This window comes from Myotis nattereri (assembly GCF_964212035.1).
Source record: "Myotis nattereri genome assembly, chromosome: 1".
Lineage (NCBI taxonomy): Eukaryota > Metazoa > Chordata > Mammalia > Chiroptera > Vespertilionidae > Myotis > Myotis nattereri.
The window spans coordinates 77,707,106-77,734,974 of record NC_138075.1 but is presented as its reverse complement, the minus strand read 5'-3'; the positions used below and the strand labels follow the sequence as shown (position 1 = coordinate 77,734,974).

The 27,869-nt window shown below is 41.4% G+C and overlaps 1 long non-coding RNA gene and 2 gene segments (V, D, J or C); 1 reads left to right on the top strand and 2 right to left on the bottom strand.

Annotated features, from left to right (window-relative positions):
• LOC308528750 overlaps positions 1 to 27,869 on the top strand; it is an 852,227-nt gene that overhangs the window by 327,886 nt on the left and 496,472 nt on the right. The gene's annotated exons all lie outside the window — the stretch shown is intronic.
• The window catches only part of LOC308528712 (T-cell receptor alpha chain constant-like), a 575,855-nt gene that overhangs the window by 81,941 nt on the left and 466,045 nt on the right, over positions 1 to 27,869 (bottom strand).
• On the bottom strand, positions 1,368 to 9,958 carry LOC308528736 (T cell receptor delta constant-like). The segment is given in 5 exons: positions 9,911 to 9,958; positions 3,891 to 4,166; positions 3,241 to 3,306; positions 2,786 to 2,899; positions 1,368 to 1,626 (listed from the first exon to the last, which is right to left on the bottom strand).

Here is a 27,869-nt window from a genome sequence, read left to right as displayed (position 1 = left end):
TTTTTTCATTTGAAAAATGAAATGTGATATTTTGTTCTTAGTAACTTCAGAGAAACATTTTAATGTGACTCAAGGTGACAGATGTGAATGTTTTGGAAACAAGCATTCTTTACATATACAAGATGAAGTTGTGTGGAATCTTTTCATGGTTTTTACCTGGATGGACCTGGTTTATCCATTTAGATTGCCCTCACCCCATTGACTCAGTGCTACTGCCTCCTTTCTTTGATTTGGGCTATGAGGACATGATGTGGGAGTTTGCTGATGGTGATGGCAAGGGAGTTGCTGGTGAGGGGTGCTCTTTCACTTGTAACCTCATAAGCCCCCACTTGACACCCATGTGGGTGCTGAGGAAACCACAATACTGGGTTGCTAGGGCATACCGAAGTGCATGCACCTGGAAACAGCTGTGGCCTTGCTGAGGCGGGAGTAGCAGAGCTCATGGGCTGTCCTGGGGACACTGCTGTTGTGAATTGCTGTAGCAGAAGCAGCAACAACAGGAAACCCAGGGCTGGGCCCCTGAGGCAGAAAGCCTGAAGGCTGGGGGCTCAGGAAGCTGGGGTTTGACCAATAAGCTTAGTCTGACCAACAGTGAATTCATAGCGCCCTGTGGTAAATTTCTGCCTGTGGTGGTCACAATAGGGTAAAGCCAGAGGTGAGGCACACACAATGCGCTTTAATAAATACAACAGAGACGGGTCAGAGAAGAATGGCAGAAAGCCATGCAAACCAAGGGCCCAGGCCAGAGTCAGTGTCCAGTGACCTCCAACTCTCCATGCAGAGACTGGCAGGCAAGAGAGAGTGGATACACGGCTTCTACAGGGAAAATCTAGGGCTCTCCTTTCTATCCCTCCCTCCAAAAATACCTACATAGTGAGTTGCTTGAAGGCAAGCTCCTGTCTTGTTCATCTTTGCACCCTCAGCACAGTGCCTGGAATTTTAGAGGGAGTCAATTCATGTTTGTTAAATGAATTAATAGAAAGAAGTGCATTTCCTCTGTCTTACTCTGATCTCTGTGAATGACTTGGAGAGTATTTAGATGATATTAAAATACCCGCACTGCCTACATGGAGAGTGTTAGGGAGTCAAATGTAATTTTGTTTGTAAAGTAGTAGAAAGAGCAGAAAGTGCTTTTGTGGATGAGATGCCAGTTTGGGGCCGATCCAGTGCTGGGTTGAGCAGAGCCTTTCATGTTAAGGTAAAGGACACCTGCCTCCTTCCTCCCAGAGTCTGCTTTCCTCTTGGAGAACAGAGCTGGGAACCTGTTGGCTCCTACTTTCTAGTCCTGAAGGCAAAGAAAGTAAAAGGAACAAGACACCATTTTCAAAGTGTATCAATTGTAGAAATAAAAAATGAGCCCTCTGTCCCCTTTTATCTCTATATCCATTTATAAAGCAGCATATAAAGCACTCAGGACCATAACTCTACCCCCCAGGACTTGGTCTTTCCACGAGGCTGGAGGATGAGCTGAGTTTGTTGCCTTCAAAGAGAAACTTGTTTGGGAAGCAGCCATTTAAGCAAGGCTGGGGCGGGTTAACTTCAATCACTGAGAAGTCAGAAGCCTTAGAAGCACTTTTGTAGGCTTTGGTTTCTTTCAGGAAGTGTAGCTGTCTCCTGCCTGTCAGCCTGCAAGTGAAGGAAAGTTGTCAGAGTTGATGTAGAGTCATAGACGGTCAGTGCTGCACGGAATCATAGCCGTACCTGGTCTGGGGATGGCCGGTATGGGTGTGGCTGTACCACTGCAGTCATCACTAATCAATCATGGCTATTTCCCTTCTACACATGGCAATAGTTCACTATCAGTGCATCAGTGTTGGCACAAGTCATGAAACCCCATATGCTCTCAGTCATTCTTAACTCTTTGTTTTACAGATGCAAAAACCCAGACTGAGAGAGGTGAAGCAATCTGGCTAAGGTAACGTAGTGAGCTAGTGACAAAGTCAGGACTGAAACTCAGATCTCTGACTCCTAGAGTGTGGTCTGTGTCCTTGGGGCTGTTGGTAAAACAGTCACCTGTTCAGGAATGACTGGGCATGCTTGCAGGCTGAGTAGGATCAGTCAAACACTCTAAGTCTAGGGTTGTTCCTAGATTGGGATCTGGGACTGAGGAGTATTTGGGGGTACTGGAGAAGGAGCTTTATAGGAAAACCTAGGCTCTGGTTTGAATTTCACATCTAAGTTTACATGAAGAGGGAATGCAAGTGATGTCTGGCAAATAATTACTGTCTCAGCTTCAACTTCATATGCATCCTGAGTAGCTAGTAGTGGGCTGTTCATGAGTAATGGGGGTATAGGCTCACCTCAGTGATGGGCTGGTCTACACATCCGAGTCCTATGATAAAGGATTGGGAGTTGGCATACCCTTTGTCTGGGCAAAGACAGATTCTGATCCCCCTGAATATTCTTTAGATAAGGCTTTACTGCTGGCTTTGTAAGTAACCAATGGTCCCATGGCCAGATAAACAAAAATAGTCAAGTGAAGAAGACTAATTCTCCTTATTTAGCTCCAATTTTTTAGCTCCTGCATTGGAGGTGGGGGTTATTTGACTGGTATTACATTATACTACACAGTGGGTTTGAGTCTGGCTTGAAATAAAGGATAACAGGAAGTGGGGTATTGTTATGCTGAGCATCTGAGATAACTCCCCTCATTAATTTGAAATATGGGTCTATGTATTTTTCCCTTTCCAATGCTTCTTGGTCTCTTATAATTTCTAAACCGCTCTTCTCCCCATGTGCAGCATAGTTTGGGTGGAGGTAGGAATAAGAAGCAGCTAATTCTTACCTTAACAGAAAAATAACGTGGCAGTCAAGAGAAAATTGACAGCAACAGTCTTGGCAAACAGCATTCGGAGCCCCAGCACTGTGAGGGACATCATGTTCACCTTCTCGGCATGAACTGTGGTTGAACAAGAGTGAAGATGGCGGCTTCCCCGAGAGAATAAATTCCCTTCCAGGCATCGGGCCCCCAACACTGACACCAGCCTGCCCCCGATCACCATTATTCTCCCTGGTCTGCAAGCCCAGCGTGGCGCCTCAGTGACCACAGGCTGCTGTTTACACCCAGCTCGGCGGGCAAGCTTTGGAAGCCCATGCTTGCAGCCCAATGTCTGCTGGAGAGTCAGAGGAAACCAACTGGGCTCGAGTATGGATTTTGTTTCTTTTGAAATCTGGTGATTTTTGGCCCCAGAGTTTGCTTTACCCCCAGTTGTGAAGCTTGGTCCTTTGTTTTCAACTAACCTTTGGGTTTATGGTAGATCTCTGAAGTACGATGGTTTTGTTCAGGTTTCGTTGGTTTAAGATTATCTGGAACAAACAGAAGTGGTCAAGCTTACATTGGCAACCAAGAGGCTCAAAGGACTTTAGGTTTGAAAACTGGAGATTTTAAGGAAGTTAACTGAGGACCAGAGGTGTGACTTGGTTAAGGTCATACAGCTATTTGCACAGCCAACATTTCTACCAGGGCTTGCTATCATTACACCATGAAGCCATTGTCCAGGCATGCCTCTAATTGGTAGGAAGAACGAGGATTCTTAACCCGTGAGAGGCTGGGCTGCCTTTTGTTTTGGGCTTCACACTAGATTAGACTTCACTTGGATTTTTAACTCCAGAGTCTAGGAGTAGGATAATCATTAGTATAAAGGAGACAGTTGTTGGTGAAGAAGAGAGATGGCGATGAAACAGATGAATTTTATCTTAGATTCCAACTCAGAAATGGAGAAAGTTCAATTTCCCAGCAAATGACAGGGTATAGTTGGGCCTATGTCTTGTTTCTAGCATGACACCATGTTGAGAGCCATCTTTCAAGAGTTTACATTTCAAAGTGGCTATTTCCCTTTCCCCAACTTTTCTTCTCCACAATCCCAGACCCCAGGCCAGATACGACCTACCTGAAGAATTTGCCATCTTTTCAAAGTTAGCGGAGTACCAGATTTCATTGTGTTGAACCGAACATGTCACTGAATTAGAATCTTCATACCGACCAAGCTTGACAGCACTGTACTTCCCACTGGGAGAGACGACGATAGCAGGGTCAAATTCTATTATTTTCTTGGATGACTGGAGACTTATATTTACATTTTTGGGGTAGAAATCCTTCACCAGACAAGCAACATTGGTCCCATTTTTCATGATGAAAACAGATGGTTTGGCAGGAGGCTGACTTTCTGCAAATATAATTAATTTATTTCATGAGATGATTATTCACAATGTGTTAGAGTTTGCCTCAGTTTCCCTGGTGCCAAACACTACAACCCACACTTTCCTTTGCCCTGTTAGTAACCTGGGCTTGCTAACACCTCCATGAAAGAATGGCCAAAGGGAGCAGAAATGAAAGTCAGTCAGTTTAAATTCAAGTTAGGAGCTGCTAAGAGATATGGCTGGGAGCAGAGATGGAAAATAACAACTACAAAAAAATTTCTGGATCATTTCAATGATCTATCCTTAATTAATCAATCCGCTGGACAATCAAGGTCAGGTTGACTACCTGTCCACATCAATTGGTTTATTTTAAATGCATGGGCCTTCAGAGGGAAATAAGGGCAGGTGTTCATGCTTTGTGTTATGTCGATTAAAGAATCAAGGGTATGAGAAGGACTACATAACTGGTTCAAACACTCTGAGGATGGCAGTGTTGGGATCACTTCAGGGTGTTGCCTCCATTTTATGGACTGGAAAGGATCTGCTGAAGTTAAGTGACACATCTTTCTGTCTTTAGGTGAATACTTATTCTTTTGTAAGAGTCTACCCTATAGTTTCCTTTCAGTCTTTAATCAAAGAATAACAACTATCATTCTCAGGAAGTCCTCATAGATATAAAATCAGTTGAAGTCCATTGTTCTTGTTTTATTCTAAGTGGAGCTCTGGAATGTTGGTCCCAATAATTGGGTCTCCTCCTAGCCTTCTCTCCTGTCATGCCTCACCTCAATTTACCATCTGTCTGCTATGCTGTATGTGCATCTTTTAACCCCCTTACCACCAAAAGTCTTGAAGCTTTGAGGGTGGTAGTAAAGATTCTTTTTCATTGTGCCTTACTGAAGTTTCTGAATTGTGGTACATTTTGTGTCCATGGAGACTTAAACTCTTAGGCTATCTTAAAATAGATGCTAAAAAAAGAGCTCTGCAAACACCTGAAATCAAAAAAGACATCCAACCTCTGAATGGTGTCTGGATGTGTTTCCAAATGTAAGCTTAACTGCTGATTTTCAGTGTTACTAGCTTGTGTGAATATGGCCTTTAGTGTTCAAAACTTAGTTGAGTTTGGCTTCTTAATATCAAATTAAATAATGTTGAATTCCAGTGTACTTTTATTTACTATGGTCTACAATCAAGACATAAGGTATTGATAAACAAAAGTCTTGGTAATGAGTGTGGATATGGAATAATTTTTCTGGTGTTCTTGTCTATCCTGACTCTGGATTTGGGTTTCAGCTGTGAAGCTCACGGTAGCAGAGCTATAACCTAATCAATCAGTTATATCTGGTTGAGATGGAGTGGTTGCTTGTCAGGAATTTCCTGCTGATCACCATTTTATAAATGGACCATGACTGATCAGGGTTTTCCTAGAGAATCAGCTATTCAGAGAAGCCCCTCATCACTACCATTACAATTCTCCCCCCCAACCCCCAGCCCCTTCTGCTAGGAAGCTCAACTAAAAGACTGGATTCTATTACAGTCACACTCAGGGCAGGAAACTCATTCCTAAGAATATAGTTTCTTATATTTTTTGGCATTAGCTCTAGACAAGAGAGGGATTGGGGATTTTTTAAAGGGCTCTCCTGGAAAATGCTTTCAACCTTCGTGAGAACCCAAGCTACTGATAACAGACACTGATAACCCTAGCAGTAACGGCTTAGAAACCACATGCTCTGCTCATTCTCCTCCCTTTGGAACTTTGACATTTCTTGCTCACTTATACTGACTTTGGTTTGAGATATATTCCAGTTGATTTTCAAGGGAGCTATGAATTACAGAAAAAGGAAACTTGTCTATTAAAAAACAGAAACAAAAAAAACTCTATCTCCTTGGATACTTAAGTGTATCATCCGATCCTAGTCTGATTTAGCTAGCTAATTAAGGCTTGCTTGGGATTTAAAAATCTACGTTCAAAGGCAGTTGTCAATGATCACTTTGGGCTGGAGAGACCTGGTATGAATAATTTGAACAATGTAAAATAGCTGGCAACACAGGTCTCTGAAGGAGTTCATCCACTTTTAATATTGAGCTCTGAATCTGTTAGCCATCATTTCAGATAGAGTATTGATTTGGTAAAACAGTTTTCTAGATGCTTTCTCAGTCAGTGTCTATATATTCAAAACAATTGTTTGAAAGTAAACTGGTTTATCTAACCATGGTAACCAAAGAAAAGGCTATTTGACAGGGTTGAACTTTAAAAAAAAAACAGAACACATTAAATATTGTTGCCATATGTGACCTGGTCTATTCTTATATTTAAACCAAAAACTTGAAATTGTATAAAATTTGCACTACTGTAGCCTAAAACTTAAAGATTTAATTAATTGTTTATCTTTTGAGAATTTCCAGTTTTTCTTCTTGGTTCACAAATATAATTACATTTCAACATGTGTTTCAAAGTGTTATTTGTTTGGATAATTGTTATCTTACTTTCAGACTTTCTCTTTTTATGAATCCCAGTCCAATGCTAAGGTTATGTGCTCGTAAACAATATGAAAAGAAGTGTATACTGTTCCTAAACAGTCTTTCTAAATTTTAAACTTAGAAATAATTTAGGATTTATGTCCTAAAGAGAGAGTCCTACTGGCTCCCTAAAAATTGCAACATCTATAACAATGTCACTCACAATTTCAAGGCTCTCTGCCAACATGAGAGTTAACTTGAGCACTAGAATGTCAGTTTGTTCTACCTGATTATTCTCACCAGGTTAAACACATCTGTCCTACATCTTCCAAGATGCAGGACATTTGTTTTCAGGTTGTAATGAGGCAGGCACATGAGTTAGGTTAACCAAAGGGATGTGTAAGGATAAAACAACTTCCTGGAGAATTTAGGCCCATGTTCTGCCTCTCCTGCACCCAGCTGCTCCAACTATTAGTATAATTTTTCTAGATTTCTTTGTGCTTTCTGGGCTGCTCTGAAGATTTCAGAAATAAGTGGGAGCTATGGTTTTAGCATATGTTTCTAAAAAATAAAAGCAGTTACAGAGCTACTTCAGTGACTCAACCTAATGTCTCCATTCCAGCCCATTTCACATCTCCTAGGTATACTTTCTCAAGTAATGCAAATTGGGTGGTAGCCCCAGCCCCTCAATTTGTCCCCAAGAAATACAAGGGGAAAATCAACTCACGGGGTTCCACGAAGAGTCGGGTGCCAGCTCCAAAAAATATCTGTCGGGTGTCCCAGGAGCACATTGCGATGCTGCCTCACAGGTAACCAGCCCGGGGCTGGCCCTGGGGCCTGGGTAGAACATCTGCATCCTGCCTCCCCAGCCTGCGCCCAGCCAAGAGACCCCCACAGCTCAGAGAACTACAAAGCTGTCCTTGATGAGCTCAGGGGGCCATGTGCACAGAGTCTCAGTTTTTTTTGAAGCTAATAATAGTTGAACTGCTGGATAAGGATGTGAGCATGAAATCCCACCTGAGAAACACTGGGCTAGGACAGTGCGGAGAGAGAGCAAGACAAGAGGGTGACAGGTGACCGGTAGCTGCCTTCAAGATGGAAATGTACTCCTGGTTTATTGGGAGACCTCTCTAAGAAAAACACAGTAGCTTGCGAGTATGGATGGAGCATTGAATGCTGACATTTCTTATAATGAATGTTAGAACGTGGAATGTTAGACACAGGTCTTGTTCTCATATTCTGGCCCCTTCTCTTGGGTCACAAATGCTGCTTTTTAAAATTAGAAACCTAATTTCTCCCCTATCACTCATACTGAGTCTCACAATAAGAACAAATCTGCTTTCTAATTCCCTGAGCCCAGGAAAAGGCTTTCGAAGGACCTGAGGGTTGAACAAGAAATTGGCAGCTGCCAGAGGAGCCCAGTGGTGCTGCGTATTATGAATTCAGGTTGAAGGAGACTGTGCTTGCTCTGGATTGCTTGATTTTGTTTTATAATTTCTCCTGACTCTGGGTCCAGATACAAGTTTCAGGAGGATATAGTAATCATGTGAAAATGAACTTAAACACCCTATGGATTTCTCCATCTCATCACCCAAAATCAAGAGTCTAGCCAAAGGGACTGACAGGTGTATAGGTCCATTATTTGCTGTCAAAACTTTAAGGATTGTGGGTTTGATTCGAAATTCCCACTCTCCTAACCTGAGCTTCACACCTCATGTTACACTCCATCACTGCTGGAAGGGAAACCAGAGAAGTAAATAGAGTATCATTAGAGAGCATGGCCAGCATCCTGGCAGAGGGGTTAAGTATCAGTTTCATCTCTTCTTTTCTAAAACTCCCAAAGGTGCAGCCACAGATATTTGATTTGAACAGTGCAGGTAATTCTGAATTTCAAATGGAAATAATTTTCCCCCCAATCCTCACCCGAGGATATTTTTCCATTGATTTTTAGAGAGAGTGGAAGGGAGGGGGAGATACACACACACACACACACACACATATCAATCTGAGAGAGACATATTGATTGGTTGCCTCCCACATGAGCCCTGACCAGAGCCGGAGATCAAGCCTGCAATTGAGGCATGTGCCCTTTACCAGAATCGAAACTGGGACCCTTCAGTCCACAGGCTGACGCTCTATCCACAGAGCCAAACCTGCTAGGGCTCAAGTGGAAATGATTTAAAGGGAAAATTAAACATAATACTTTATACTCACATGCAATTTGACCAACATCAATCAGACTGCAATCAGCTACAACATAATTCTGTTTCTGTCCTTCCTTTGATTTCTCTAGTCTTTCTCCCCTCAAAGATAAGACAATTCACCAAATTCCCCTATTTCCCTGGAAGCAACAGGCAATCAAAAACCTCTGGAAGTTTATATTACCCTCTGAGAGGCACACTACCAGTTGCTTTCAGGACTGTCAGCCTCGCCACATTCATGTACCTTTTCCCACTTCTTTACTTCCTCTGAAATGAAAAATAAAACCTAACAACATCTAACCATGTAATAGGTAACATCTTCCCTATTGGACTTAGCATTTTGTGAAACTTTTGAAAGACTGCTGTTTTCTGGACTGGTCCCAGTGACTGACTGTTGGCAGCTGCCCCAACCACCTGAATATAGCCTCTGGGTTTCCAAACCCTGGAGCACACAAGTGGACAATGTGTGCAGGAGAGCACCAATACTTCTCTATTGTCTTGAAATTGGTGGCTGTGTTTCTATATTAGATGTAGGTTCCTGAACCCTGTGTAGGGTCCTCAGATTCAGGGCTAACAGGGAGGTGAGCACATTACTGCTCTCAGCAGACCCAGGCTTATATAGGACCCTGTAGATAATTCAGTTTGAAATCAATGTAAATTCTCAGCAAAAAGAGACAATGGCAAGATTGGCTTTTGTCTTTTGAGGGAGAGAAAACTCTCTTGATTTAACCCCTTTGATAATATTTTTCTAATTCTCCCTTTTCTTACACCATGGCCATGACTCTTTTTCCTCATAAACATTGAAGAGACTCTACTCATCTAGGGCTTGCCTTTTCTCTGGTCCTAGTCCTTGATCAGGGGGCCAGACTAAGGGCTTTTGTTAGGCAGCTGTAGAGGACTATGAACACTAATCCTTAGAACAGTTCCTAAGCATACATAAAATATTTTCATGAGAGAAACTTAGTGAATTTGTCTTCAAGTTTTACCCCAACTGTTTGCAACAACAACAAACCTCAATTTAGAACCTGCTGATATCCCAAGAAGCACCATTCATTCAGGACTATGCCACAACTCCAAGGAATATGTAGACTGAAATAAAAGGTGTAACTTACTTGCTTCCACGATGAGTTGCGTGCCCCTTCCAAAGATGAGTTGTGCTGTGGAAGCACCACTTTAGGTGTCATTACAGAAAACCTTGCTACCTATTTGCCCCTGTGTAGTCCATCTGTTTGGGAGAGGTGGGTGGAGCAGAACAAGTGTAGCTGGAGACATAGAACTTTGCAAGGGTTTCTGAGATCTAAGCATTGCATTTTGGCAGCTTGTTTGATGTGAGTTGTCTTCTGAGTGTTAACATTTAGGGAAATCCCTAAATTTTCTAATACTATCTTTTCAATATGTCATCTCTTACTTTCAGGTCTTGCTTCAGCATCACCTTTTCACAGGGAGAAAGTAATTATTTAGGTTTTTCTGAGAATTGCCAAATGGCTATTTTCAGCTGCAACATAACTTTAAGACTTAAGTAAATCACACAAAACTATGCCTCAGTTAGAAGTGGAAGGACATGATGGTTGGAGCAAAAGCCATTGATGTAAAAGACTTGGAGTCGGTCAAATAGCATTTGTCTAAGTATTTACTACTTACAAACAGCTTGTGCTTACACTACCTCAACAAACATTATTGTAATCAACTCCATGAGGTGATATTATTAGGCCCATCTTAGAATGAAGTCACTGAAGCTAAGAGTGTTAAGATAGTGAGTGACCCTCACTTTCAGGTCTCCAGAGTTCAGTTTCCAGCCATTGAACCAGAGTAATCAATAATAGGACCAAAAGGAGCCACAGCAATCATTTGTCAAAACCTCTGTGGTCACATAGGGCTAATTAATGCATGCATGGGGAGAGTTTTGACTCCTTTTCCAGTGCCTTTAAAAAATTAAACCACAGAATTCCTACTGGAATTTATACCATTGGACTTCCTTGTTTTTCCTCTAAATTGTCCCTAAGAATTGGTCTGGATGCTAATGGGGATCATAGTGTGCTAAAGCTGGAAGACACCTTGGAAATCATTTAGTCTAGCTAGAGGGAAACTAGAATTCAGTGAAGTTAAGTCACAGAGCTTTTCAGCCAAAGAAAAGGATTAGCAGTTGGTCTTAGAATTCCTGGTCTAACATGCTCATCACTACACCTCACATTTACTAGATGTACTGGAGTACAGGTCTGGTTATGATCTAGATCTGTAAATGGCAAAGGTTCGAGTATTAAGTAAGCTGGTTCTCTAAAGTTAGTTAAGTAGAGGGAACACAAAGACTCCCCAGGAAAGAGAGTGGATGAAGAAGATTCACTGTAGCATACCCCCCCATCCTGAATTTTATCAGAAACCCATCCCTTGCTAAATGACATGCTGGAAAGATTTCTCAACATCTTGAAAAGTATTTCCCAAGCTGGTAACATGGGAAAATATCTCTAACAAAGATAATTACCAAAAATAGTGGTCATAGTAAAAAAAAAAAAAGTCAGTCACTTACGTGGTTGTACTTTCAAATAGGTTCCGTTGCCAAAGATCAGTTCTCACAGCTGATAAACCTAAGCTAAAAACTGCCTCACTTTCCCATATGTCAATCCTGGCTCCAGTTGTCAAGTCATGTGGTAGACACTGGGTGGGATTTTCTATCTCATCTGGCTTAACTTTTAAAAAAAATTATTCTTTTTTTGTTTTGTTTTTTAATAATATATTTAATACAATTAATTTACAACTGTACTATGCTTTATTTTATTATGGTAAAACATATATAAAATATACCATTTTAACCATTTTTAAGTGTTCAGAGGCATTAAGTACATTCACATGTGGTGAGCTATCACCACTCTTCATCTCTAAAACTTTTTCATCTTACCAAACTAAAACTCTATACCCATTGAACACTAGCTCCCTACTGCTCCCTCCCCTGTCCCTGGTAGCCACTATTCTACTTTGTTTCTGTGAACTTGACTTCTCTAGTTACTTCATTCAATATTTGTCCTTTTGTGTCTGACTTATTTCACTTAGCATGTCTTCAAAATTCATTCATTTTGTAGTATGTGTCAGAATATCCTTCCTGTTTAAAGCTGAATAATATTCCAGTGTTATGTACATGGCACATTTTATTGATCCATTTATTTTTTATTTTTTAAATAAATCTCTATTGTTCATATTATTAGTTGTTCCTCTTTTTCCACCCCATAGCTCCCCTCCACCCGGTTCCCACACCACCCCCTGCTCTTACCTCCCCACTGTCCTCGTCCATAGGTGTACGATTTTTGTCCAGTCTCTTCCCACACCCCCACACTCCCATCCCCCTGAGAATTGTCAGTCCACTCCCTTTCTATGCCCCTGATTCTATTATATTCACCAGTTTATTCTGTTCATCAGATTTTTTATTCACTTGATTTTTAGACTCACTTGTTGATAGATATGCATTTGTTGGTACTTTGTTGTTTATAATTTTTACCTTTACCTTTTTCTTCTTCTTCCTCTTCCTAAAGAATACCCTTCAGCATTTCATATAATACTAGTTTGGCAGTGGTGAACTCCTTTAGCTTTTTCTTATCTGTGAAGCTCTTTATCTGACCTTCAATTCTGAATGATAGCTTTGCTGGGTAGAGTAATCTTAGTTGTAGGTTCTTGCTATTCATCACTTTGAATATTTCTTGCCACTCCCTTCTGGCCTGCAAAGTTTCTGTTGAGGAATCAGCTGACAGTCCTATGGGTACTCCCTTGTAGGAAACCAACTGTTTTTCTCTTGCTGCTTTTAAGATTGTCTCTTTGTCTTTTGCCCTTGACATTTTAATTATGATGTGTCTTGGTGTGGTTCTCTTTGGATTTCTTTTGTTTGGGGTTCTCTGCACTTCCTGGACTTGTAAGTCTATTTCTTTCACCAGATAGGAGAAGTTTTCTGTCATTATTCTTCAAATAGGTTTTCAATATCTTGCTCTCTCTCTTCTTCTGGCACCCCCATAATTTGGATGTTGGTATGTTTGAAGTTGTCCCAGAGGTTCCTTACATTATCTTCATATTTTTGGATTTTTTTCTTTTTGCTTTTCTGGTTGGGTGTTTTTTGCTTCTTTGTGTTTCAAATCTTTGACTTGATTCTTGGGATCCTCTAGTCTGCTGTTGAATCTTTGTATATTATTCTTTATTTCAGTCAGTGTATGCTTAATTTCTAATTGGTCTTTTTTCATATCCTTGAGGGTCTCACTAAATTTCTCGGAGGTTTCTAGAAGATTCTTGAGTAGCCTTAAGAATCTACCACAGTAACTGTGGTTTTGAACTCTATATCCAGTAGTTTGCTTTCCTCCATTTCTTTCATTTGTGACCTGTTTCTTTGTCTCCACATTTTTGGCTGCTTCCCTGTGTTGGTAGAGTGGCTTTGTGTGCTAGATGTCATATAGGCCCAGTGGCTCAGCCTCCCCAATTACCTGAGGTGGACACTCTTGGTGCATCCCTTTGTGGGCTGTGTGCACAGTCTTGTTGTAGTTAAGCCTTGATTGCTGTTGGTATCACTGGGAGGAATTGACCTCCAGACCAATTGGCTGTGAGGACCAGTTGTGTCTACAATGGGAGAACTGCTGTGATGGAAACACCTTTATGGGGCAGGACTTGCTTCAGTGGGGCTTTCGTGCTTATTGAGTCTGCCCCCTGAGTGTGTCTCTTATGGATCTGAAGAGTTGTAATCTGGTGTGATCTCACTTTGACCCACTGGGTACACTGGCTCTTGGATCTCCAAGGAGGTGCAAAGTCAGCCACTGCCTGAGGCCACCCAGCAGACACTACAGAGAGATCTGAAGATTCCTCCTCTTTGTTTGGGGTTTGGAGGTGCCCAGATGAGGCCTAGCTAAAGCAATGCAAGCTGCTATAGAGCCTTGGGCCTTCTTTTGGAAGCTCTGGGGCTCTCTGACCCAGCTGCAGTTTGTTAGGTTTCAGATTGCAAAGGGCCAGGGCATTCATACGCAAAAGCCTCTGCCACAGCTTGGGTGGGGCTGTAAATTGGGTGGGGTGGGGCCTCAGGGAATCACCAGGGTGGAGCAAACTGCAATGGCTGCCTGTCAGCCCTGCCCTGAAGAGGTCTCTGTGTCCTGCAGCACCGTGCAGGAACAATGATCGCTGTGAGCACCTCTGAGAGAAAGCCGCCCTTTGCTCCGGCTCGATGCCAGACAGTCCAGTTTATCCCCATATGAGTCTGGGTCCCCAGAGTCTCACCAAAAACTGGAGTTCAGAGCAGTCAGGAGCTTGTATCTCCCTCCTGATTGAAAAAGACAACAGCGTACCCAGTTGCCATCCCATTTCCACGCGTGCCTCCATATCTCCACACTTCCACACCTCCTCCCAGTCTCAATGAGCTTTTCTCTTTCCTTCTAGTTGTATAACTTCCATTCAGCCAGCCTTCCTGATATCCATTTTGTTTTTTAGTTGTAGTTTTGATGTGGTTGTGTGAGGCAGCAAGTTCAGGTGTTTACCTATGCCACCATCTTGGTTTCTCCTAAATTATTCTTATGGCAATTATTCTTATTCGCCTAACTTCTTTTCTCCTAAGTCTTGGGGGCTGGCCTTCAGGACAAAACAGGAGGTGATTTTTGTGTCAAATAGAATCTAAGCTTTTGCCATGTTTCATTGCAAATCTGTGCTCTGAATGGGGGAGATTAGAAAGGAGTTTTTTAGTTTGATCAGGAGAAAAGAAAGGTGGCACATTGGCCATAGAGTTGTGGTTCTCAATCTTTGGGCTACACTTAGGTGGGGCCAAGATCTAGTGAGTTATGCACCCCATTCATTTCTACCTTTTAAGGGAATTCCATTTTGTATTCAGCCAGAGTTTTGCATTACTGCAAAGCATTGTGCAGCAGCCAGACTTCTTAGCATAAAGTAGAATTAGAGTTTTCAGTAAATTTTAATAACATATTCAGGAATATAAAATTTCAGCAAGCTTTAACAACATACTCACACTTAAAGTGACAGTTTAACCTCTGTCATATATAAAAATCAGAGTCTATGAGATTGCCTGTATGTCCCTCTAAAACCAGGGAAAGAATATGCATTTTGAGATCAGTTTACAGCCCATAAAGGTCTGCAGATCATACTTTGAGAATCACCACAATGGAGAGTGGTTCTCAGTTGTGGTGAAGAAGAAAGATGTCAGAAAACCTGAAATCTAAACTCTGTCCCTTACTAAGTGTGTAATTTGGCCAAGTTCCTTAAGTTCACTGAGCTTCATTTGCCTCCTTTATAAAACGAGGGTGATATCTTCTGTATTGGGAGGTTGTAAGATTAAATGAAAGGGTGTATAGAAAGCATTCTCCAAATTAGAAAGCCTAGGTGTAATTATTGGAATGTGTAATAGGTTAAGATGCAGAGAATACGTTTTACTTGAAGGATGTAATTTCACTAAGTACAGAGCCCTCCAGGGGCAGGGCTGTAGGGCAAGGTTGCTGAGAGAGGACAGAATCCTCGTGTTCAGTGTTTGAGATGAGAGTGTCCATTTTTAGGGCTGTGGGTGAGGACTGGAATCCAGGTTTCTGTCTCCTTTGGTCTTCCTCTAGGTTAGTGGTCGGCAAACTCATTAGTCAACAGAGCCAAATATCAACAGTACTTCTTCAAAATAGACTCGCCCAGGCCGAAAACCGACTTCTGTACATGGGCCACGAAGTTTCAATCGCACTGTATGCATGCCCGCACGTGGTATTTTGTGGAAGAGCCACACTCAAGGGGCCAAAGAGCCGCATGTGGCTCGCGAGCCGCAGTTTGCCGACCACGGCTCTAGGTCATGTGTGACCTCTATTCCATTCTCTAATCCAAAAGCCAAACTCCTTACAGTAGTCTACAAGCCACCCTCCCCCTACTTCCATTACCAACTTGACCTCCTTTCAAATCCTCTCCCTGTTACTCACTTTCCTCCAGCCACACAGGCCTCCTTATTATCCTTCACACACTCCAGGCTGCATCTGCGTTCCCTCTGCCTGGAGCTGCTCTTCTTCCAGGTATCTGCATGGCTCACTCTGTCACCTACTCAGGTCTCTGCTCAAATGCTACCTTTCTAAAGAGGCCTCTGTGATTCTTTTGTTAAAAATTGCACACTGCTCCCTCCCACTCTTTATCCCCCTTCCTTGCTTTATTTTCCTTTATGGGGCTTATTACCACTTAAAATATTATATATTTTATTCATTTATTTAGCTTACCATCTGCCTTTTACCATTAGAATAACAGCTGCTATCACACACCAATTTCTGTCTGTTTTGTTCACGCTGATTCCCCCAGCACCTAGAAGAGTGCCCGGCATAGAGTGACAGTGACTTGTCACAGGTTGTAGAGCTAGAGCTCAGGCTTGGCTCTGCAGGCTATTAGCTTGCTTTCATTTCTATTTTCTTTGCCTTACACCACAACGGACTTGTCCTCTCATTCATTCATTCATTCATTCAACATTTATTTAGTGCCTTTAGTGTGTTTGTGTATACAGTAAGGAAAAACTCACAGTCCTAACCCTCATGGAACAAAGAAAACAGAAGATAAAGGATCATACAAACTTCCAGGTGGAGATGAGCACTATAAAAACTGCATCAGGATAAGGGAGCTGCAGAATGATAGAGGATGCTTGAGAAAGGACTCGCTAGACGTGTCATTTGACTAAAGACCTGGAGAAGGAGAAGGAGAAAGCTGTGTGAATCCCTGGGAGAAAATGGCTCCAGGCAGAAGCTCCATCCTGGAAGACCCATCGTGTGTGAGAGGGAATGCCAAAGATGGGAATGGGAATTTTAGGAATGAATCGATGAACCAAAGAAAACACTGAGCTGGTGCATCCCACTATCCTTTGAAAGAAAAAGATGAGGGCCATCCAGAGAGGGCAGGATCCAGAATATCTTTGAATGGAATCAGACGGATGATGCCAACTTTGACTTTGCAAAGCTATGTGATCTTGGGGGACCCCTCCTGATCGGTAAAAGTGCAAGTAATAGTATCTAATTCCCCATGATTATTGTGACAACTGAGTAAAATGCCATTCATTTAGTGGCTGGAGACACAGTCGGCACTCAAAAGCAGTAGTTGATATGATGATAACATATAATAACCCATACTAATTTAAGTCCATCTAATGGCCCACTTTCATACAGATGTTCCTGATGAGTAAGGCCTCTTTCTAAGCTCCTGTCATTGTCATGGTCCTTCGCACACATTTATATTGTGGTATTTATTCCATGGTGTTTTGCCCTATTCTCTGGTTCTGTTTTATGAAGTTAAATGGTATCCTCAGGTTTTCTCTATCCAGAGGGCTAAAGGGTGTGGTGGATTTGAGGCTGTGAGTTTGTGTAGACCTGTTCTATTAGTGTTGTGCTCCCTGGCAGCCTGCAAGTAAAAACTTGAAAGAAGCATCAAAAGGAAGTAGGCTTCTGCGAAGATAAAGGCCCTGGGTTTGCACTGATGCCTCTTTAATACAATATTAGGTGGCTAAAAAAGAAGGCACTATTGAAATATATTCTGGATCCTGCCCTCTCTGGATGCCCCTCATCTTCTCATTCCAAAGCACCAGCTCTGTGTTTCCCACACTTCAGTTAATCACATCTCCTTTTTTTTTTGTCACACTCATCCGTTGTATAATTTGTTTAATAGTTTTCTTTTAATTTACTCACTTTTTAACATCCAATATAATTAAAAGGAAACTAAATCCTATGGGTTTAATAACCTACTTGCACTATTTTGAAACCCATTAAAAGACAGTGCAATTAAAATGAAAAGAAAGTCTATGTACCATCTGAAACCATGAGACATACATGTACGCTTAGGGAAACTCTGGATCAAGTAAGTCAGTAAACAGAAGAATGTAAATTCATTCAGAAGATCTTGATGAAAAAGGGAGATGAGGGAAATTAGTCACTAACTCTGCTGGGAGTGTGGATTACATTATTATTTCAGTGACTTTACATTATTAAAGTCAATGAGACCTAAAAGCAAGGGCCTGAATTAGTTGAATTTTCAAAATATTTTTTAAAAACCTGAATTTCTCTGCTCTGCTTCTGCTAGCACAGCTTTGGAGTTCTTTCTCTTTTTGGATACAAAGCTCCTGTCCTATAGTGTGTGACGTCTGGGAATGTGTAGCCTGTACTCCCTCTTTTTCCTTCCTCGGCCCTCAATTCTATATCTTCTTCACTTCATACACCCAGGACTGTCCTGTCTGAGAGGAGGCCACCCCATTACACTCTTCCACCACTCTAGAGCCTTCTCTTACCTTGGAAAACATAGTTGAATGCCAAGGCATCAGGCCAGGACATGCTGTTACTTTGCCTGTAGCTAGAGTAGCAAATTTGGGACCACTGACCCTATTGCTGGACTTCCCAAAGATCTTTGAAATGGGGTTTTGCATTTGCTTATTAATTCTCTAGCTTAATACTAATATCTACTATCTAACTGGAAGCTAGATATTAAACAGCCAAATGGATACTGCTGTCTTTTTTTTTTTTTTAAGTGACATTTAAGTGGCAGTTGAATTCAAATGCTACTTAAATGACACAAAAAGATGCCTTCTATGTTGAGTATAATCTTCTGACAAGTTTAGCACTGATTGCTTTATAACAGTTAATTAGTGAGTGGAACCAAACCCTCTGAGTGAGGGAGATGACCGCCATGAGCCCTCAGGGAACTACTCCTGGTGGTGTTCATATACGTTAAAGCATTTCTTAGTTAGAAACATTACACATTCACTTTGTTCTGCGTGGAATCTGGTCTCACTGAGAGCCAGAATGTTCCAGCTTCCTCACTCATCACTTAGCTTCCTTTTCAGCCCTAACAATTGGAAACGGATGTCTGGCACCAGTTCCTTTCTCCTGAAGAAAAATGTGGCAACATCAGTGGCCACTTACTGGACTTGCTGTCTATCATCAGGAGGCTGACTCAGCTCTGAGCTCTCCCAAGAGCATATGTTTGGCCTAAGGGATTGTTTATATCGGCAGCCACATTGATAGAATTTCCTAGACTCAGATCAACCTTGTTTCTGATCAGCTCTGACTCGACTCAAGAATTTGAAAAAATGCCTCATAGTCTCTATAGCCAGGGATTGAGCAGAATTTTCTGTTTCCTCTGAGCTATGTGGGGGTCTTCCACAGCCCTAAAGTCTATTTTTTTTTTAAAAAGACAACCTCCATCTTAGTTCCTATGCAGGGGATTAACCATTTCCCCCTAATCCTCCTTTACCCTATATTGGTAGCTATGCTACCCATTTCACATTTTCTAATATTTTTGCCTCCTTAGATGGAGGATGCCTTAACCTCAAAGAGCAGACAATTGAGTTACTTACTTGGTTCCACGGTTACACGGACTCCTTTTCCAAAGATGAGTTTGTCTGACACAGCACTTGAGGGCTTTCCCAATACCTCAGCAGTGCCCCCACCACTCTTCTTCCTATTAACTATAGGACTGGAGGATCTTTAGGGCTTGGCTTTTAGAAAGATGGCACTTGTCTGTTATCCAACTGATTCATGGTGATTTAATCAATTGCCAGTAGGGGTGAGTTTGCTTTTGGGAGTGTTTTGTCTGAGGAGTAGGTAGGAGCACATATTCCTAGGCTAAGATTTCCAGGGCAGGACATGAAGTTCTCTGAATGTTGCTTTCAATTGTTTTAAATTGTCCTCATTTCCTAGGCCCTCACCTAACTCTCAGTCTTGGAAAACTAGCCTCCCCAAGTGGATGGGTCTTGGCTCCATGACTATTCCAGAGTCAAGGCCTCCACAGTCACCAGTGCTGCTTAAAGGGCAGAAAACGTGTGGCATCACAAGAGGAGACAGGCTGTGTGAAGCACTGATCAGGAGCCAGTGATTTACAGCACAGTCACTGTTAGCATGAGCAGCTATGGCTGGTGATTGCCGAAAAACAAATCAAGCTCTGCTGAAATTCATCTTCTCAAACTGCAAAGCAAAACACTGGGCGAATCTCTCTAGGGATCTGGATTCAGAAATTCCCTATGAGATGGCTCATGTAATTCTCTTGTGCAATAGAATCAACACAAAACCAAGACAAGGATATTTTTTAAAGAAATACCTTTTTGTATTCCCCAAACATGGCTGTAAGAACATATTGAAAAGCCAGTTTCATCTCATCAAGAACAGCAGTGAGTGAGCGGCCAGGTGCTGGGGGGTCACTCCTCTTGGCCCGGTCAACTTCCTGGCATCCCTCTGAGTCACTGAGCAAGGAGGGATGGCTATTTGCTGTGTTCATCCTCTGGGGCAAGGTAGCCAGGCTGAGGCTTTCCCAGGGAAGTGCCACCTCTGCCCCTGCAGTTTTTGTACAGGTCTCTGCGGGTTTTGTAGCACTGTGCGTATCCCCCCAATTCACAGTGTTACAGAGCTTTACAAAAACCTCCCTGGGTTTCACCTCCGCGTGAACTCTGAGAACCCCTGGGGCCGGATGTTTTCTCCAAGTCAAGCTCCAGCAAGATCAAAGGGTTTGGCAGTTGGCTCAGCGCAGGCTCACCCAGGTGCTTCTGTCTGAGGGTCTTCTGCCCCACTGGCTACATCTGCCCTGGAGTTTGCAACTGGAATGGACTTTCAGAAACCATCACGTCCACTCCCATCTGTGCTTTCTGGCCAGTTTTCTTTCAGATGGAAGACTTTGTCAGCTACCTGAATGTCTCAAGTGGATTCTACATGCTGTGGGCTAGACAGAAAATGTTTGTGATCAATGTAATGTCTCCTGTCACCTGCTAAGCTCTGGGTTACCTTTGCTTGCCCCTGCTTTACACCTGAATAGTGTTAAATAGTTTACAAAGGGCTTTCACATAAATTTAAAATGTTATCCTCTCCATTGACTCTCTGGTTGCTAAATGCATGGCCAGTAGCCCATATGGTGCTTTGTACGATTTAGAAAAGGCAACCCCACTGGGCGCATGCGGAGGCAGCAGCTTGGGAAACAGATGGTACCTTTGTGTGCTGTACAAAAGGTTTCCCTTTCTCCAGTTCACACAGCTCCACAGACAGGGCCTTTAGCCCCACTTGTCCCCTTGGCCAAGTGCCCTTGTGCAAGGCGCAACTGTGGAACTAGCAGTTTCTCTGTCCAAATTCAATTGATATTTTTAATTTATATTCTTGTTTAACCCATGCTTTTTGACATAGTTGCTCCCCGTTTGAAAACTCTTCTCTGGGGCTCTCAAGACGTTGGTCTTGGTTCCCCTTTAATCTCTGTGTCTATCAGTATGAAAATAAGGCGATACACTAGGCTTACCAAAAGTGGCCTTATTCAAAGTGAGCCATTAAAGGGGAGTGTGAATTTTGTTGTTGCTATCACAAGGGAGCAGGATTAAGAAAGGTTGATCTTCAGACTTTCCCTGGAGGATCTTATCCAAATCCATGGCTTAATCCCAATTTTACTTATAATCTTTGTGACAGCCCCTTCTTGCCCTGCATATAACTGTATGCCTGCCCCATGTACAGAGCCAAACACTTTACTGCTGTGTAAACTCCCCCCCGCCAAAAAAAACACAAACAAACAAAAACAACAAATAGGAAACTAGGAAATGAAGAACTGTTATGGCCTAAGTAACAAAGTAACAGGATGGTTTAAGGCAGAGAGCAGGAAATTGTGTGTCATGGGGAGGGCCAGATGAGAATAAAGAATGGTAATTTCTTGAGTATAACTGTTATAAGGTGCTAGTCTTTGATGTGGCAAAAGGTTGGTGGTCACTGTGTTGAATAATAGATTAAGCTTCTGATTAACCCTTGTGAGACTCATTGACCTCCTAGTGCTGCTGTGCAGACTTTCCCAAGCAGCCATCAGAAACTAGTTATAGGAAACAAAAAGTTGGGAATGAAAAGGCAATTAAAATCTCAAGTTATATCAAAATTTAAACTATGCAACCCTGTGAGTCTGGGGCAGTGACTTTTACAATCCTGTGGCCATGGCAGAGAGTTTTGGGGTGATGAGTCCTGATGAGAACACAGTTGCTGTGGTTCCCAACATTCCACTCACTCTCTGCAACAGGAGTGTACATCCATGTACCACATGACTTTGCAGGGCCTCCTAGGCCAAGTGCACATCTGACTCTATCGACTTTGGGGCTTGGCCATGCCTTGGTCCATAGAATATGAGTAGAAGTAACAGTGTGCCAGTTCCAAACTGTGGCTCCAAGACACATCATATCATGGATTTCCAACAGCACTCTTGAACCCCCACCTTCTGAGAGGAGAAGAGTATACTCCAGGGAGTCATTGCTGCTTCAGCCTGGTTCTTAGAATGTAGGGCAGACTTGAATCTAACACACATCTTGAAACCAAGTCAAGCTGGCCTGCAGACCAGTGAGCAAACAACAACAACAACAGCAACAAACAACAAAAACCATGTTTGTTATTCTAAGCAACTGATATTTTGGGATGGTTTGTTATAGATCATAATCAGAGCAGAATAGCTGATTAATACAGAGGCTAAGCTAAGCCTTGGTGGGATTCCACCTATGAAGTTACATGCTTAAAATTGTTGGTGGCTCCCCATCATCTTTAGAATAAAATGATATGGAACACAAGCTTTTGCTTACCCTCCCAGGCCTGTATTTTGAACCTTTCTACTTGCTCCCTTAAACTCAGCTGCATTGAACTGCTTGCTTCCTGAAAGCTCCATGTTCTTTCACACTTCTTTGCTTTTCTCATGTGATTGCTTTTACCTCACATGCTCTTTCCTTCTTCTATTCACAAATTTGGTCCTTAACCCATCTCCTTAGATCCTATTCTCTTTCTGGTCTTAGATTAGCTATTGATTTCCTGGGAAGTCCTAACTGAAGGCTGAAGACTGGATTGGGTTAAATGCTCACCCCTTCCCTGAATTTTCATGACATGCAGTGCTTATTTCCATCATCTCACTCAAAGCCCTTTTTTTCTTCTTCATAAGTTAGACACCCTTGAGGGAAGGGGTTTTTCTTGTTCATTTCTGTATATCTTGTGCCAGCACAGTGCCTGGCTTGATGAATGCTCAGAAAGTGTCTTAAAAAGGATGTATCCCATGTTCAGAGAGGATAAGCGAGGAAGTGACAGAGTAATGGCCAGAACCCACACAAAACCAACTCCTAGTGCCCAGCTCTCTTTCTGGCACCAGGCTGTTTTATGGAATACTACCTTCATATGTTTGGCAGAGCATAGCGACATTAGTGGTAAACAAATTGATTTTTAACATTAGCCTGACTTAAGTATCATTAGGAGGATGAATTTGTTGTGATTTGCTTCACACAATGAAAGACATTCTAAAACCAAATAGAAATGAGTTTCACATTGTCTTCATATTTGGAGTATTCAGATCACATTCTTTTCCACCAACATGAGTAATCAAGGATCAGTTGTTCCTCTGGAGAGGACTCCTAGAATGTCACAGCTGGGAGAGACTTCAAGGATCATATATTCACTCCCTTGGGTGTTCAGAAGAAAAGGTATAGAAAGGTCCAGAGAAGTTTCACAACTTGGCCAAGGCAACAAAGTTCAAAAGAAATCAAATATTCTAATTCCTAGGTCAGTTATATAGTTTAGTATATTAGGTAAATACCCAGTCTTCTTTGGTCTTTTATTCTGGCATTTACTATCTGAAAGTGTTTCTGGGTATCCTCTTAGTCCCTCAGCTGATCTTCCCTGAAGTTGCCATAGAATGGCCCAGGTGACCTGGCATTTTCTTTGTCTCTGTGACTTTTCAATGTTGTATGAGATACTTTTCTGTGTGAAAGAGTATGGTTGGCAGGCACAAGGTGGGGATATCCTGAAGTTCGGCTCTTCTTGGAAGGAACCAGGCCATATTCTCAGTGCCTGGCAAGCTCTTCTTCAATGGAGAACAGAGGAAAGGGACAGTGTATGGGGACTAGGTTTTCCATGGTAATTGTCCAGTCTTGGCTGGGACCAAGCCTCATGCTCAGAGTCTCAAAGTACTTTGTGAAAGTTTATGGGAGACCAACCTAAGAAATAAAATAAATATTAGACAGGGATGTCCTCCAGGGATACGGACTTTGAACTAGCTTTATTTATCTCCACCTCCTGCTCCCAGTGTTGACATGTGCTCTTTGAGGGTTATAGTCAAACTGCAGTATATTCAAAAGAGAATACCAGGCTATTGAAGAGACTTCAAACCATGTACAAGGAAGAACAGCTAAAAAACATGGGGGAAGTAGACCAAAGGAAGGGGTATCTCTAAGAGTGTTTGATCATAGTCTTTGGATATCTGTAGGGAAAGAGCTGGATTATTAAATCATGTCTGTTAATGCATTTTATCTATTGCAATGTGTTGGTTTTGTTGAAGTACTGTATATGCAGATATATAGTTTGAAAAGAGAGGTTAGTTGCAATGTGGAATCTGAAACTATTTAATGAACTTTCCATATTCATTTAGGTTAAAATACATTGATCTATCTTACATTTTGGATGGAACTTTCATCCATATATGGTTTTGTAACATTATCCTTTGGTCAATTGGAAAACATTGGCTCATGAGTTAAACAACTTCCACATGTTTGATATTGACACATTTCATTATACAATATCAAAATATCACAGTAGCTAATATCACCACTGATATCTTCATGTTGGGGACCCATCCAGTTCATGGTAACTCATATAAGTTTTTCTAAACTCTAATTTTTGCCTAAAGCTTAGATTTTTATCATTAGTAATAATTATCAGTTATTTTTCTTGATGTGACAAGCTCAGTTTATTTATTTTCAAGAATGCCTACCAAATATCCAAGTCTGAATAACTATAGTTTGTCTGTCAGTCATTCTTTCAAACAAAAATGGTGTTTCATGAAAAGAGTGGCTTGTTCAGCTTGCAACTCAAACAATTGCACAAATGTTTTCTCTTGAGATAGCTATCATAATTAGCAGAAATGTACATCTTTTTTGCCACACAGAATGTTAAGAAGACATGTACTCAAAAGTTGAGATTTAATAAATTAAGTTTTTGCTACTTTGTCAATGTTATGGACTGAATTTTGTCCTTCTAACATTCATATGTTGAAGCCCTCCCTCTCAGAATCTCAGAATGTGGCTGTATTTGAAGATACAACCTTTAAAGAAATGATTAAGTTAAAGACGAGGCACTGAGGGTTGGGCACAATCCAATTTGACTGGTGTCTTTATAAAAAGAGAAAATTTGGACTCACAGAGTAATGAGACTTGCAGGCACAGAGGAAAGACCATGTGAGGATATAGTGAGAAGGCGGCCCACAGCAAGCCTAGGAAAGAAACTTCAGGAGAAACCAACTCTGTAGGCATTTTGATCTTGGATTTCCAGTCTCAGAACTGTGAGAAAATAAATTTTTCTTTTTAAGCAACCAAGACTGTGGTGTTTTGTTATGACACCCCTAACAAACTAATATAGTCAGTAACATTAAAAAATTTAAATTCTTTATTGTTTAAATATTACATGTCTCCCTTTTCCCTTCCATTGGCCTCTCCCCAACTGCCCCCACGCCCCAGCACATTCCCTCACCCCTTGCCCACCCGACTGTGTCCATTGGTTATGCTCATATGCATGCATACAAGTCCTTTGGTTGATCTCATACCCCCTCACCCCCCGCCTTCCCTCATAGGTTGGCCAATAACATTTTAAAGTAAAACTGACTCTTCCCCAACATGTACTCAACTCCACCAACAAATACATGGCAGTGAAGGCTATAATGGTTGCTAGTTCAGAATTGATGCCATTGCCTTGATTCATGCTAAGGGACTAGAAGTAGTATCCGCCATTGTTTTTGCACCAACAGTGAAGATGTAAACATAATGGAAAAAGGCAAATAATACTTTGGTATTGTTGTTGCAGAAGACCAAAGAAAACCAAGCGATGCTTTAAAGAAGAGGAGTGACACTTTTTATTTACGCCAGTGGACTCAGGAAATAACTTTCCAAATCTGAGTAAAGTAACATGCAGGGGGCTTCTCTTTTATATTTTTCTGGGGTCTTTGTCCTGCAAATATGGATTATACTTCTGGTCCTTTTCGTGGGTTTGCAAGAAGGCCCCCAGGTGTTGGGGGTCTCCAGGCCATATCTGATGGTCTGGGCTGGAGCCAGCGTTAATAAGCCTCCCTCCGGGGCAGTGCACTGTTCACAGTTTTATGGCCTCTGTAACAAGTTCTGCAAAACCAGTTTCTGGGAAAGAAGTTATGACTTAATTATAGGTTATCAAGAATGTACTCTGGGCTGGCTGGCATGGATTCTGATTGCTATCCCCCCAAATATCAGGGTTACATTGGAATTAGCTCTTTTTAGCCTCCTCCTCATTATAAAAATAGTTCTGACTTAATGAACTCCTAAAAAGGTGTTGGAGTCTCTAGAGGTTCATGGACCATACTTAGAGAACCACTATCTTAATTTTTTTGTTGTTTGTGCTATTGAAGTTGCAATGGTAGCAGAGCAGTCAACTCCAGGTTTCCTCTGCTGCCTCATCTCTCTCTATTTGTTTGCTAGTGATTAGTAGAGGAACTTTATCATATGCTTTGATTGATCAATGAGTAAGTAGTCAGAAGTCACACCTAAAGGAACTACAAAAAGAACAACAAACAAAGCCCAAAGTGAGTAGAATGGAAAAAATAAAGATTAGAGCAGAAATAAATGACAGAGAGACTGAAAAAAACAGTACAAAAGATCAATGAAACCAAGAGCTGGTTCTTTGAAAAGATAAACAAGATTGACAAACCTGCCCTAACTGGTTTGGCTCAGTGGATAGAGCGTTGGCCTGCAGACTGAAGGGTCCCAGGTTCTATTCTGGTCAAGGGCATGTACCTTGGTTGCGGGCACATCCCCAGTGGAGGGTGTGCAGGAGGCAGCTGATCGATGTTTCTCTTTCATCGATGTTTCTAACTCTCTATCTCTCTCTCTTCCTCTCTGTAAAAAAAATCAATAAAATATATTAAAAAAAAAAGATTGACAAACCTAAACCAGACTCATCAAAAACAAACAAACAAAAAAAACCTAGAAAGGAGCCAAATAAATAAAATAAAAAATGAAAGAGAAGTAACTGACAATACAGAAATATAAAGAATTGTAAGAAAATATTATGAACAACTATATGCCAACAAATGGGACAACTTGAATGAAATGGATAAATTCATACAAACATACATATAGTCTTCCAAAACTGAATCAGGAAGAACCAGAAAATCTGAGCAGACCCATTAAAATCAATGATATCGAAGTGGTAATAAAAAAAAAAACCTCCCAGCAAACAAAAGTCCTGGACTGGATATCTTCAGAGGTGAATTTTACCAAAACTTTCAAAGAAAAACTAACACCAATTCTTCTCAAACTAGTACAAAAACTCAATAGCAGGAAATATTCCCAACCTTATTTTACAAAGCCAGCATTATCCTAATTCCAAAACCAGATTAAGATACTACAAAAGAAAGAAAATTATAGGCCAATATCCCTGATGAACATTGATACTAAAATCCTCAACAAAATATTAGCAAACTAGCTCCAGCAATACATTAAGCAGATCATCCACCATGACCAAGTAGCATTTATTCCTGGGATGCAAAGTTGGTACAATATTCACAAATCAATTAATGTGATAGTTAATATAAAAACATGAAGGATAAAAATCATATGATCATATCAATAGATGTAGAAAAAGCATTTGATAAAATCCAGCACCCATTTATGATAAAAACTCTCAGCAAAGTGGGAAGTGAGGGAACCTATCTCAACAAAGTAAAGGCCATATATGACAAACCCACAGCTAACATTTTGCTCACTGTCACTAATTGTTAGAGAAATGCAGATTAAAACCACAATGAGATGTCACCTCACATCTGTTAGAATGGCTACTACCAATCAATCCAGAAATGACAAATTTTGGATGTGGAGAAAAGGGAATCACTGTTGGTGGAAATGCAAATTGGTGTAGCCACTATGGAAAACAGTATGGAATTTCCTCAAAAGATTAAAAATGTATCTGGCTCATGACCAATGATTCAACTTCTTGGGATTTATCGAAAGAATCCCAAAACACTAATTTGAAAGAATATATGCACCCTTATGTTCATTGCAACATTATTTACAACAGCCAAGCTATGGAAGCAACCCAAGTGCCCATCAATAGACAA